The sequence below is a fragment of the Anser anser genome (assembly GCF_964211835.1).
Source record: "Anser anser genome assembly, chromosome: 3".
Lineage (NCBI taxonomy): Eukaryota > Metazoa > Chordata > Aves > Anseriformes > Anatidae > Anser > Anser anser.
In genome coordinates this window covers 52,070,188-52,083,412 of record NC_139722.1, presented here as the reverse complement: position 1 = coordinate 52,083,412, position 13,225 = coordinate 52,070,188, and the positions used below count along the sequence as shown (strand labels likewise).

Sequence of the window (13,225 nt, the reverse complement as noted above, 5' to 3'; positions counted from 1 at the left end):
CTAGATACAAATTGCATCCAGCTGCCTGGCCAACAAAAGGGTGAAAAGAGGAGGAATGCTGACCACACCTTTCCTCAAGCTGTTGATTCCCTTTTCTTTTTTTCTTTTTTTTTTTTTTTTTTCTTTTTTATTTTCTGCTGAGGCAAGGCAGGAAACACAATTTAAGTTGTCAGGGTGTTGATACACACTGGCTGTGGTCTCCAGCTCATTACTGTGGTCAGAGAAGTGCTTGCGGTGAGATATTTCACTCACTCCAGAGAAACTACATACATCAAAGGTAGGTCATGTGCCTTCTGAGGTGTTTCTAGCAGTTTTGCTCAGAAATCCTGGTAAGGGGGAATTTATCTTATTGCCCTGATGAGTAGCTTCATGCTGATGAGTGGGGGGCATGTAAATTATTAGCAGAACACCAGGTTCCTGAGTCTCAGAACAAAATCTGGGCTTCTCACCAGAAGCATCTTTGGGTATATCATAAGGTAGAATCAAAGAATCATAAAATCATTAAGGTTGGAAAAGACCTCTAAGATTATCTGGTCCAACCATCACACTACTACCAACGTCACCCACTTAACCATGTCCCTAAACACCACATCCAACCTCTACGAGTTGCTTCCCTCCTAATGCCTCAAAACAAGGCCTGAGGCAAGCCACTACACCTTTTCCTCTTCCTCAGGCCTTAATGGGTGGCCCTGTAGGGAATGAAGGAAAACTTAGTTTCTTTTTGTTTGTTTTTATATGCATATTTATTTTCTTTTTGGTTTAAGTAACTTGGACATCTCTTTATATACACTTCACATGTCATGTATTTCTTTGAATAGACTAGATCTCCAACTTCACAAGAATGCAGTACAAATGTGTTACTCTGAGTTGAACATGAGCAATTACCAGAGTCCCCAGGAAAGCTAACAATATAAATTAATCAAAGCATTCAGGCCTGGTATTTCTTAATCTTATTTTTAGTAACTGCTGGTAGGTTGTGGACTCAATTAAATGTGGGGGAAGTCTTCTGAACACAATGTTTTTCCTCTTAAACTTTGTACTTCAAAAACCAAATCTGTATATGCCTACAAGTACATCTACATACAAACACATCTGTTATGCGCTGACTCACTAACCCATTCATCACACACAAACCTTTACAAGTATTACAAGGTTGATGCAGTTAAACAGATAAGAACAACTTAAGTTCTTTTTTTAATTCTGCTTTACTCAGCATGTGTATTTATATATGTCAACTGTAGATGAGATTTCTAAAAAGCATCTTTGGTGAAGTCAGTACACATTGTAAGGTACACTTCATTAGCTAAGGTATGGCTTAATATTTGCTAGATCTTAACTACTGAAGCAGCAGATGTAAAGGACTAGGAGAAAATGTGAAAAGTAAAGTACTGCACTACCCAAATCACTGCTATATTTGCATATTTCTGAAATAAAAAATCAAGCCAGCTCTGGTTTCCAAAGAAGTTATTGAAACAACCATTGACTACTGCACTTGGGCACTGTGCTTTTATCAGCTCTGTTAATGATGTTAGGTAGATACACATTGTTCTCTTTCAAGCAGCTTTTACAGGGTTAGTATCTAAAGTGCTCCGTTTTCTGACTAATTTTAGTGACTATTTACAACAAAGAATTTATAGAAATGGTAGAAATTGGCTTTTCTGACAACTGTTTTGTAACCAGGTCTAAAAGCGCTGTAGAAGAATCTGCCATCTCTCTGTGTCAGTCTCGTCACCTAGTTGCAAATGTCGTTAGCAATAATTGTGTTTATTAGAGAAGTAGGCCCAACAGAGGAAAACTTCTCAGGGTGGTAGTCACCAGTCAAATACTGAGAAATGTGTAGGTTGCCCCAAGCCTGAGGTCTCTAATTAGGCGAGACAAACTTAGGAATGGAGAAAAGGGCAGGGCAGCAGAAGCAGAAACACAGATGCAGAAGGGTTCCCCTTCTAAGGGGGCAAGAAAGGGGCAGCTGGCTGAGAGGAGGGCACCTGACAGGAGTAGAAGAGTGGCTGCGAAGAGACAGGGAAAGGATGAGGTGCTGCGTGGAGCTGAGGAGAGGAGCCAGGACCAGAGCGAGACAGATCACAGCACAAGAGTCTGCAGGAAACTCTCTGAAGGTACTCAGGTCCTGTCCTTCCTGGGAAGGCTCCTGTTATTCCCGTTAGCTGGCAGCTGCCCTCCTCTCTTTTTTGCAGCCCTTCCCCAAAGCCATATGGAAGTAGGATTAAGGTGGGTGGAAAGCACCACCTTTCTCCTCATAACCTCAAAGCTGGAAGATCTCCACTGAGCGGCTGGGGGCCTGGCATTATTGCCACCATCTGTCAACTGCTTCCCTTCTTTATCAGGACCATAGTGATATTCAGTGGCCTCAGACAAGATGGAGACAAGACCCACTGTCTGCAACTGCAGCAGGAGGCAGCCAGGAGAGTTTGCTGTGTGCTACTGACAGACTGGACAAAGAAAATAGTCTTGTTCTCTTTTTGCACGTGGGCAACAATGGGTTAAATGATTTCCCAGAGGTCACACAAAATGTCAGCAGAAGAGGGAGAACAAAGCTTACCCTTCCTGAGTCCAGCACTACACTTCTAGTCTAAAATCTCTGCAGCTCTGGTGAGGGGAAAAAAAAAGGGGGGGGGGGAGTCAAGGAAAGAGGAAAAAGGATTAGTGAAGGCAGAGCACACAGCCTCACAGCTGCTCATAGGCAGCACGTTAATCGAAGCTAAGCTTCTGCACAGCAGCGCTGCAAGCGGCATGGAATTCACATCGGAAATGAAAATATTGGCAGAAACGTAGCCCGGGACGATCTTCTGGGTTCTGTTTCTAGGGTCTGTATCGCTGTATCTAAGTGCCTCATGGTCATCGTTGGATTTTATCCTCATGAAATCATAGTGAGGAAAAAAAGTTTTATCTCCGTCTTGGGAAGGCAGAATTCAGGCAGGCGTTTGATGAAATGTGTTATCTTGGGGTCCCTGGGAAGGCTGAGGCTGAGTTCAGCAGTAGAGCAAAAGCTTAATAAGTTTCAATCTATATTCCTAAATCCCCTAAATCACCTTTTTGAGATTGGATTTTTATGAAGCTGAAGTCCACTGCATGGTCTTTGTTTATATTGCTCTCTGAGAGAGCAATGAACGGCTCCTGCTCCCTTGCTCTGTGAGTTTGTTAGGAGCCTTTTTAATAGAATTACAAGGAAAAATATGGGCCTGCCGCAGGGCTAGGGAGGTTGAGGATGCTGAAACAGAAGGAACAATTCCTTTCTCACCAACCTCAGGGCTATTTGGCCATAGGATTGACCTTGAGAAGCTGCTTCTAAGGAGCTGGAGGAACATGGGTATGGTGTTGATGGACTGAGTATTGGAAAAGGACAATTGCAAGGAGCAGCTTCATCAACATTTTACTCTGGGCAACAGATCTGATGGGAGGTAGGCACGGTTGTTCCCAGATGACACCCGTCACCTCTTTCTCCTGTGAGGTACCGTCACGTCACACTATTTGTGGCTCTAGGAATTGTCCCTGGGAGACTGTGGATCAAGGGGCTGGTGTAAAGGTTGAGATCCCAGCATCTCTTCTGTAATTCTGTCATTTGGAAGAAATTTCAAGCCCCTCCCATAGATTTCCCTGGTCATTCATCCTAAGAAAGCATTATATGATGTGTTCTCTGCATTGGAATGTACTGATTATTATATGTTACTGAGATCTTGTTTATTATTGCCTTTTCCTTTTATACTGAGTCATGGCAGAACTATTCAGTTTGCCCCCTGTCTGAGCTCCACCCCACTCTCACCCCCTCCCCCCCCAGCTCAAGAACAAAACAACTCACTGCATACAGGTCCCGCTGCTTACCAGTGCAGTTTTCCTGATGCCTCAGTCAGCATGACATTTCCAGGCTTAGATCTGCACTTGCCAAGTCAGGGCTCAAAACCCTGGACCCACTCTAGATGCTTACTGATGGGTTCATGAAAGAAATTCCACATCCCTTCTATATCTAGCTTCATACCTAGTTTGCAACAACTGATAGATCTGTAAGAGGGCTTGTATGTGATATTCATTTTGGCTTTCTAGGCTTAGATGCTAGCAGAAATGTGTAATGCTCTGGAAAAAAGGACGGACTACTGTGTGGACACTAAATAGGCCAGTTACTTGTATTTCCTTGCTAATGCTTTGAACATTGTCTGTAGGTCTAAACTTCAATTGTCAACTGATTGATGACAATGTAGACAAGTATACATTGTGTTTATGGTCACATTGGCAAGAGCAACCCATCATGTTAAACACTGCAGATTTTATCCTCCTTATCACTGTGGGATCATGTTGTGTCCTATTAGCTGGTATCACAACAGGGGCTTTGTTTGTGTAATGTTAGACTAGAGTGTTCAACATAATGAATACTCTCTTACAGCTGGTTTACACAAGGATTGTTGCCATTTTTCACAATGATTTTTTTTTTTTAAACACGTCTGTATATAGACAGTCAACATGACCTAGAAGAATTTGAAATTCCCATCTGGACAGTGTATTTGATTCTCAAGTTCAGGAATATTTATCAGATGTTCTATTAAAATTGTTTTCTCATTTGTTTTCTATTTTATAATTGGTGGAAAATGTTTGTACACTAGATAATTTCTTTTTCTTCTGCTTAATGCTTAAATCTTCTAGGTTGTTATAACCCTTTATTTTTTATTTTCTGCTAGTTCATTAGTTTCTCAAGAGCCTACAAAATTGCCAGTCACTTTTCTCCAATACTCTGTTCTACAAAGCACTGTCCACTGTGTTATGCTATTTTGAATTTTTTCTCTTATCACTGGTCTGCGTCATGCCCAGCAAGAGTATAAATATGGTAGACTCTCAGATATTTGGTTCTAACAACAGAGGAGAAGGGCTTTGGCATTACATTGCTCCTGTTTCTGTTCAGGGTCACAGAATCATACATAGAAATGAGAGCATCTGATCACAACTGTCCTTTCTCACGACAGTAGCTACCTTCAAATAGCATCTATTTACAACCTTTTCTGCCTCTATAATTGGTGTAATACACTCAAGCATAATCAGTATTTTTACCACAGAAAGGAATACATAATACATTTATGTATCTACACAGGAATAAATATGTAGAGAGGGAAAGGCATAAAGTGGTTATGCCAGTTCTTGAATATACCAGCTGGAAAACAAATAAGCTGGGGAGAGTCAGTGTCTACATTCAGAGTTTTGTGTCTCTAATTGTGGCAGCATTCACAGAAGCTGCTTTACAGATTAGGGAACTGTTTTCAATTAGGCCTTTGTTTTCATCACTGACTATCTAACCCTGCTAACCTTGGGGTTAGAAAACACAGTGGTAGAATGATGAGCTTGTGTAAGCCTTGTCTGAGCTTCATCTTGTACCCAGTGGAGGTGAAATACAGCTATGAAGAGTCCTGAGGAAGGCAAGACTAATACATCCAGGATAAACAAGAAATACAAGACACTATTTCTTATGCATATATAGTATATAATTATGCAGCTGTCATTAGTAGCTAATACACCTGAATAAAGATGTCTGCAGACTTTAGCAAGAATTAATTTTCATTTGAAAATGAAATTTTTTTTTACATTAATATATTGGTTTTGACTTCAGACAGAAAGCCTTTCCAGTTCAGCATGGAATTTATGGTCAGCAAGAGAGAGAATGAGGACAGAAATTCCATATTGGTTGGACTGACTCTGTGTTATCAACCAAGACATATATTTTTGCCAGAGGAGAACCTCACCCTTGGTAGCCTGCAGCATCATAACTTGGATGCTTATTCACTGCTGGAAGATTAGATTACACCTTGCCAAGCTCTTGTGGGGAGCCTTCTTTCTCTCATTCTTTCCTTTTGTATACATCCAAATCTATAATTCATTTTGTATTTATACGTAGAAAAAGACAAATAATTGAAATTAGAAAAGTTTAACGGATGGTAAAACTTTTAGCAGGCTGAATAGCAACAATAATACAATGCTTAGATTTTACTGAAAATATGCACAAAATTGACTGCTAGCTGTCATTAGTGTTCTGTGAATTGTCAGCATTTGTCAAACTCAATTCAATGTGCCCCAATAACCTTCTAAAACCATCCTTTCCATTATGTAGGCTATTCCCTGATATGCTGTTCTTTATCTGTTTTATTAATATTTTCTCCTGATCTTTTTATTTATGTATTTTTATTATTATTTTTTATTTTTTACTGTTGCTGTCACTATTTCATTTCATTTGCTGGTACCCATAGTAGGAAAGAGGTATTATCAAGCAGATCTGCTGAGAGAAGATGAGGTAGTCAGAAGACTGGTCTGCCGATAGGAAAAGTCTTGAAGAAATTATTAAATAACTCCCTGCTCTTCCATCACGTCTTCACTGATAGCCTAAGGATCAAGTAGGATTTTAATATCTGATTGTACTGGCAGCAATCAAACCAATTCCAAAAATCCCAGCCCATCATCATATCTTTTAGGTGACGTGTCCTAAAAGATGACAGTCATCTACCATGTGGGATTTCTTCTCCTTTCTTCCTTTAGAGGCAAACATACTTTGGAGTGCAATAGATATGCCCCAGATCTAATGAATTAATTGTATACTTTCTAGGGGATCAATTTCTATCATGCTAGAAACCCCCTTATCTGGACCCAAACCATTTTAAATAAAACTCCTAAGCATAAAATAGGAACAGCTGTATCATGCAAATCAAGTGAAAATGCTAATAGCTGATGGTAGTCTTCTCTTATTTGTTCTGTTGCTACGTCTGAAGGGCCTGGAACACAAGTCCTGTGAGGAGCGGCTGAGGGAGCTGGGGTTTTTAGTCTGGAGAAGAGGGGGCTCAGGGGAGACCTTATTGCTCTCTACAGCTACCTGAGAGGAAGGTGTGGGGAGCTGGGGTCGGCCTCTTTTCACAGGTAACTAGTGATAAGACTAGAGGGAATGGCCTCAAGTTGCACTGGGGATGTTTAGATTATAAATTAGGAGACATTTCTTCTCAGAAAGAGTAGTCAGGCATTGGAATGGGTTTCCCAGGGAAGTGGTGGAGTCACCATCCCTGGGGTTGTTTAAGGAAAGGTTGGACTTGGTGCTTAGGGACATGGTTTAGTGGGTGACATTGGTAGTAGGGGTTGGTTGGACCAGGTGAACTTGGAGGTCATTTCCAACCCTAATGATTCTATGATCTGAATTAGTAGCCACTACAAAATTATTTCCTTGCCCTACCCCTCCCCAAAACAAACAAAGAAACAATCAAACAAATAACCAAAACCAAACAAACAAAAAAAAACCAACAAAAACCTTGGTTAAAAAAATCATATTTCTGAAAAGACTGAGAAAGGATGCTGAGTTATGTGGGTGGAGATGTCTGAGGGGATGTGTGACCATGCAATCATTACATGTTCAAAAAAAAAAAAAAGGCAATCAAAAGGAGAAATATTACCACAAACTTAAAATAAATAAATAAAATGGGGGATTGAAAGAATGCTCTCAGGCCCCTGGCAGCCAAAAAGACAGGAAATGTTTATTCATATATGGGGCTATGTATTTAAAAAAGAATGAGATGTTGCCCTCTGAGGATGACAGCTTAGACATAAACTACAATAGGAGTTGTGGTGTGATTAAAGAAGAGTGCATACCTCTGGGGATGATAAAGAACTGATTCCCTTAAACATTGTGCAAACTTTAAAATTAGTGTCTGTTCTGGACAGCATCCAAGGAAGCTATCCAGATATGATAAATCAGGGAGCATGGTTGAATATCTGGGGACTTTTATTCCTGGTATAAGTGAGTTTGAAAAAGTTACCCTGAAAGGGTTTGCACAAAAGACAGCGGCAGAAAGATGTTGGATGTTTTTTTAAAAATATTTTCATCACTGAGAAAGTATCGGAGACAGACCCGCTTCAAATGGATGTGGACTTGCATGAAAGGCAGTTGCTATTCAGGTGTTACTGTCCACAGCACTTGGATGAGTCTCACCTGTAGTACCTGCTCCAGGGATTAAGCCTGGTGGGATTATTTTACAATGCCTTTAAGGGGTTAAAAACAAATCTAAATGTCAGAAGAGGGAGCTCAGATGCAGTTGAAATGACAGTGGTGAAGATTAATATTCAACCTCTGCCCTTGACAAGTCTCTCGGGCTTGGCAGTTTCTCACTAGAAGTCTATAAAATGCTTAGGCATGATTGCTACACTTTGGCAAGAGCCAAATTCCTAAATTCTCCCAAGGGAACCAAAAATAAAGAAATTATGCTCATCATACATACTTCACTCCCATGAGAAGGTTACCGAGTTGTTTGTATATTTTATATCAATTCATATCACTTCTTAAAGTTGGAAATGAAACCCTCACCAAAATTTTGGCAAGCAACTAAGCAAATGTTCTGCCAGACACCATTAATACAGATCAATCTGGTTTCCTTTGCGTGAACTAGAAGATTACTTTCCTGAGGCGAATCACAAACAGTTTTTTCCTCAAAGGTTTGCTTTTTCGATCTTAACACATGCCAACAAATCTAGGATAATTCATAGATTCATAGAAGTTAAGGCCAGAAGGGAGGGTTAGATCATCTACTCTGTCCTTCTGTACATTTCAGACCCCTACATTTCACCCAGTTACCCTTGTACTGTGCTCATTAACTGGTATTTGGCAAAAGTACATCCTCACAAAGTTATTCAGTCTTGATGTGGAGACACAAAAATAAATAAATAAAAATCCACCACTCCCTTGGCAGTTTTTCCCCCCTCATTCATTAATTACTCCCACAGAGGAAAAAAAAAAAAAAAAAGAGAGAGGGCTTTTCTTTCCAGAAAACACTTCAGTTTTCAGTTACTGATTCTTGGTATACTTCTCTGTACTAGATAAAAATCTTAGTATTATCTACTCATGAGGAAATATATTCACTGTACTTCTCAATCTTTGATAAACTGGATTGGATTGCTTATTTCTCACTGAAAAACACTTTACCCAGTCCTCAAACAAATTTTGTGGTTTTCAGCACCTTCTTCAATTTTAACATTGTCCATGAAACTTGAATAAGCTGTGGTTCTCGTGAATACTGAACACAGAAGTAAAACTCATTTCTCTAGTCTTATTCACAGTCCTTCCTTTGATAAAAGGTAAGATAGCTTTATTCAGAGTACTTTCTGGCATCTTCACAATGCAAAATCAACAGCCATGGGATGAACTGGATGGAGGAAACTGGAAATATGACACAATTCTTCTACAGGTAGGGCCAATAGAAGCTAGTCAGAGAGAAAGAGATTTTCCCCTTTGTGATGTCTCCCAGTCAATCTTGGAAGACTTGTGTTGATTTTGGCATCACCCATGTGACTGTAGGGAGTCAGTTTTGAAACCTGAATCAACAGAAAGCTGAGTGAGGTGGGAGAGCAGAATATATTTCTCTCTGCTTCACTCCCTAAAGTGTGGGCTCAATGTAGGGTCAAACGTATGCCAGAGCCCACGTGCATGGAGGGGCAGGACTACATCTCCAAACAGGCCAGCAGAGAAAAGATATGCCTCTGACCAGAGCGCCACCACACTGTATCAACTCAACAAAGCTGTGAAAATATAGTTTCAGTGATCATGACCGCTTATTCCAACTTCAGAGTGTTTGTAGAATTTCAGTCCAAATTGTAAGCCAACTTTGCAAATTTCAAATTTCAGCCTCCAGTAATCTAAACTGAACACCTAACATAGCAAGACTTCTAGAACCTGATACACCACTCTGGTTAAACTTGCTGGGAATACTGATCTGAGTTCAACTTTTCCCAAAGTTCAGACATTCAGATACGTCCAGAGCTAGTTTACCTTCATGATCATCTCAGCCACAGGAAAAGAATACAAAACAAGCAAGGAATTTGTTTCATGCAAAGTATTTTTTTTTTTTCAGGTAATGGAGCAAATGTAATAAATTTCCAGATAAAAACTCCCCAGCCCTGACTGTTTATTCCTATCTTCAATCTGCAATCTATTGCTGTTACTATTTTGTTTTACAGGGCTGTTCAATAAACCACATTATCGAAATAATCTCATTTATAAAGAAGAAAACAAGCAACTTCTTTAGTGAAGGATAAGGGAAAGTGGAAATCTCTTATTGAAACAATTTGATTATCAAGAGAACAGAACAGAACAACCACAAAAATAACAAAAATACAAAAAAAATTAACTCAGATTATTTCATAGAATGTTCTGTCAGTGGAGCTCTGAACATGCCACAAGTGAAGGGACAGAAAAATGTGTTTTGGGGATAGAAGTGAGTTTAGCAGATGGGAGAAAAGTGAGAACTGAAGCACAGTGGGAACTGTGCTACTTGAGAAACAGTAATGTGGAATGACAACCTGATGTAAAGGTTCAGAACTAGGTTAGAAACTTAGTAGTAATGAGTAAAAATTCTTAACATTTTTATTCAAGATGGATTTATTGTGTTAAGATTTACATATATATATATATATAAAGCTATACCTCAGTGAGACTAATCTTAAGGCAGGCTGTAACATCAGTTCTAGTAATTCATTGTTGCTTTCTTTGGAGGTTAAATTACCCAGTAGTGAGCATTCTGACTGCTAGTTTTCCCCGGCATGATACCTGGTGTTAGTGAAAATATGAGTTCTTTGGGGGAAAAATGCATATGCAGCTCCATTTGCCTTGTTCAAAGGCAGGCCCTTGCCTTTCTTGCTAACTACTTGCTTGCTGCTCCTGGTAAATCTGTAGCTGAACTGAAGGTGTTCCAGGTTAAGTTGGGAGTGCAGGAACATTACCTTGCCTGCTTTAAAATACATATATATAAATACATATAAACATGTATACAAGTATGCATATGCATAGACATATACATATAGCTATTTCTATTGTTTTGGAGCCTGAAACTAGAAATAGGGGGCTTTTCTTCATTGAAGATGGTCCTTGAATAAATTCCTCACTGCCTACTTTTCTCCATGGTCTTTCCTTGTGGCCTGCTTCTGTAAGAGGGGATAAGGCTAATCTTCAGGGGATCATTTATGGGCTGGTTTTCCTCAGTATGGCCCCTGTGGATCATCCCTTTGTGGTAATAACCCTCATGCTTTATTCATTCTCTTCTGGGGGACCCTCTACATCCTTGTCAGGTCTCCTGGAGTTCTCCAGTGTGGAGGAGCTTCCTGATGCTCCTGGCCATGCTCACTTATCGTTTCCTCCAGCTATAGGCATTCCTACAACACCTTCTTCATCTCAGACTATCTGTTCAGGGAGACAAAAGACAGTGTTGAGACACTGCTGTTTCCAGATGGACCAAAGAGATCACGTTACCAAAGGGACTGGATATGAAGAAGGTTTAAAAACTTGCTTCTGGGACTTTGGAAGTCTCATCTAGTTCATTGTACTTTACATCTCCAGAAAGTTATTTAGAATGACGTTTTGTGGCTAGGCTTAATGTTAAATGATCCTTTTCTGGTATTCACTATCAATTGAGACAAATAAGCTGTTTTTGAGTACATCTTTTCTCATCTTGTGGTAGATACTTAAGATCAGTTACATGGATTGCATCCCAGAAATACCTAATTCATAGCTCTGAATCCCTCGTGTACCTTCCCCATGTATATATCTTGGCCCATTGCAAAACTTGCAGAAACCTTTGTGCTGCTTTGTGCTATCCTCCATTAACTAGAAGCTGTCAAGCTGCTGTGCACAACAGCTGAGTTTCGTGTTCACCATCAAAGCACTCTGCTTAACCCAGCTTTGTACATCTTAGCACCAACAAAGAAGAACTTGTATTTTCTTCCCAGAAGTATCCACAAAAGCCAAGATCAGCTAGTCTCTACCTACGTTGCCCATCAACCCTGCCCATTTTCACCAGCAGCAACCTGGTGGAGTAGCAGCAACCCAGAGGGTCTTCTTGATAGTGATAAATGGGGTTTCACTATCAGGAAGGCTACTATGTGCATGGCTTATAAAGGGAAAGGGCTGCGATTCTGGGCTGCATATCTAATTATTTTGTTTTGTTTTGTTTTATTTTGTTTTATATTTTGAGCCATGCAATCTCTTTCCTTGTCATGAGCTCACATGCTGGGCAAGAGAGCCCAGCTCAGTGTGGTCCAGATGCTGAAAGGAGAACAGGAGTCTGTACTGGGGACAGTGACCCAACAGGTGCGTGCTCCTCTGGTCAATCTGCCTGGTCTCTTCTCTGGAGATACTGCTTCTGGCTCCAAGAGGTAAGACAGTGTGGTGTGGGGTCAAGTGGGTGGAATACATGTCCTGAATTGCAGGTGCAAGTCTTAGAAGCCACACTTTTGCTCCATGTCTCCTCCCCTTCCTTCTCCTTCCTTTCATTTATACTGTTTGAGGGGAGAAACAGTGAAGAAGAGGAAGAGGTGTTGCTCTTTTCATCAGCTCTTTTTAATGCAGTCCAATTTAATGCCTGTAGAATTAATTTATAAGGCAAAAATGAGCATTTTTGCAGGCCTAGAATAATTCCATTATACTGTATATCTGTAGAGTAGGAAAGCTTATGTAGGCTCTATAAACAGCTCAGTACATAATTCCAAATGAAAATAACATACTAATGTGTGAATGATTTACACCAGCATCAGCTGTCTCTGAGAAAAGTTAGTGTTTGTTCTCATGCTTTCATTTTCCTGGGTAGAAGGTTAACTACACATATTTTCTGATTTCTTTCTTGAAGTGGTTTCATATTAGCATAATATTTTTGTTCCCACAATTTCACTCACACAGATTAGTAAACTGGAATACACTGTTTTTGAAATATAGTTCTTATTCATCAGATGTGTTATTCAAACTCCTCATATTCACAGCACACAAGTAAAACTGTTGCAAGCACATCTTACCCTTTGCTGTAAGCAATATTCTTTTTGTGTTTTGTTCTTTGTTTAGTTTTGTTTTCCTTTAGATAGGTACATAAGGCTGTGGCAGTGATTACATTTCAATGCTTGAGTACTAATGCTTTTCCTATGGGCTGGATAGTGTGTGTATGAACATCGCTAGTGAACCTAAATATGAGGATTACTGCCAGAAACAGAATTTGGCCCTACAAAAAGAGTGATTTTTGTACATGCCATTAGTGGAGCTGCTTTCAAAGCCATCTGAATGACTGAAGGCCAAGTTACATAAGTTATTGTAGGTTAATGGGATACCCATGCATCTAGGTGGCTGTGTATCTTGCCTGTAGCAAAATTAAATGCCCCACAGTGAAAATGCTTGTTCAGAGTTTTGCTCACAGGTTGCTATGCTGCAAAAGTTTTTAGACCAACT

At 40.0% G+C, this 13,225-nt stretch overlaps 1 protein-coding gene and 1 long non-coding RNA gene across 2 annotated transcripts in view; one reads left to right on the top strand and one right to left on the bottom strand.

Moving 5' to 3' along the window:
* LOC310897698 overlaps window positions 1-13,225 on the bottom strand; it is an 852,780-nt gene that overhangs the window by 422,928 nt on the left and 416,627 nt on the right. The window lies entirely within an intron of this gene.
* The window catches only part of LOC310897696 (uncharacterized protein), a 57,990-nt gene continuing 45,036 nt past the window's right edge, over window positions 272-13,225 (top strand). Inside the window, exon 1 of the mRNA XM_083831579.1 lies at window positions 272-277. The gene's annotated coding sequence lies outside the window, so the exon portion shown is untranslated. The remainder of the gene's footprint in view (window positions 278-13,225) is intronic.